The sequence below is a fragment of the Hippoglossus stenolepis genome, chromosome 23 (assembly GCF_022539355.2).
Source record: "Hippoglossus stenolepis isolate QCI-W04-F060 chromosome 23, HSTE1.2, whole genome shotgun sequence".
Taxonomy (NCBI): Eukaryota; Metazoa; Chordata; class Actinopteri; order Pleuronectiformes; family Pleuronectidae; genus Hippoglossus; species Hippoglossus stenolepis.
This window is the reverse complement of record NC_061505.1, coordinates 7,193,158-7,194,519: the sequence shown is the minus strand read 5'-3', so window position 1 is coordinate 7,194,519 and position 1,362 is coordinate 7,193,158.

The window sequence follows — 1,362 nt, the reverse complement described above, 5'->3', positions numbered from 1 at the left end:
TGTTTATCCTTAGATATGGGTGAAGAGGAAGTGGTGGATTCCCATGAAGAGGGACAACTCTTAGCAGAATATTATCACTTTAGTATTTATTTTGTTTGCACATTGCTTAAAGTATAATTGAATTTGATGATGAATATGATTTTGCACGCATTTCTTTTTACAGCATCTATTTAAGGACTCATTTTATGTGTTTTATCCCCTTTTCTAGTGAGTATTAGTTGTGTGGTGTATGCAGGTGAAATGGTTTGAGGATATTTACATGCAAACCATTTCACAGTTATGGGAGGATTGTCTGCAGGTCCTGCATTGTGTTGGCGGTTTTCTGCAGTGAGCTTTTGAGTGCATGGCCATTTTGTCAGTGCTGCTGTATGTGGCCTTACATACTGAAACACTTTGCTGCTGAAAGCCATCGATCTTCCTCTCATTCGGATCCATGCAAGCCCCCTAACTGTTGCTCCACCCTCTAGAGGTCGACAACACATGTGCTTGGGATGCGTCTGCAGCCACTCCTGCATGGTGCACAGTGTTGCCTGGCCACTGTGTGTGTGTGTGTGGTGCTGCTGTAAATATTAAATCCAGCGTTTTTCTATTGTGTAGAAATACATCTAGGGAGACCAAATTGCCGCCCACCTTTGTTTCCAGCCTGTAGAGGTGGAGTGTTGGGGGCTGACCATTGACTTTAAGGGTGTGAAGCAGACAGTGAGACGCATGGAGGCTGCTCCTCGCCACTGCTACTGTACTGGAGCCCTGCGCTGTCCGTGGTGCTGGAACCTGCACCGACACAGACGTGTCTGCAGCAAAGTCACAGTCTCATTTCTGACAAGTGACGATATGAGATGTGAAATGGCGCAAGGGGGGGGGGGCATGATGTTGCAGAAATAAAAAATAAAAAAAAGGCTGATGACGAGTGGTCCATGATGGGGACAATGTTTCAGAGTAGTTTCATAGTGGAGCATCACCTCATCTTGCAGAAAGGTTCGACTCCCTGACACGAGAAAGCGGCAGTCAAAGCTCAAATGGCTTTAATAGGGTCAGCTGCTCCTTTTGTGGAGGGCAGTGGCAGAGGTGGTGCTGTGGTTGAAAACGCATGTGTGTGTGTGTGTGAGAGCGAGAGGAATAGAGAAAAAATCCCCTCGATGAGTCGTGGTGTTATTCCCGCCCGCTGCACCTCGGCGAGGCAATGTTTGACTTCAAATGCCATATTTAGGAAAAATGCTTGATCGCGTTGAGTGACTGCGCCGTCGACGAATGGCGTCCTGCGCTTTGGAGAAGACGCCGGAGCCAATGGTGTTGGAGAGCCCGTGTGTGCATGAGCGGAGGATGGAGCCACTCTCGGTATACTTCCGCGTCCAATGCGTGTTC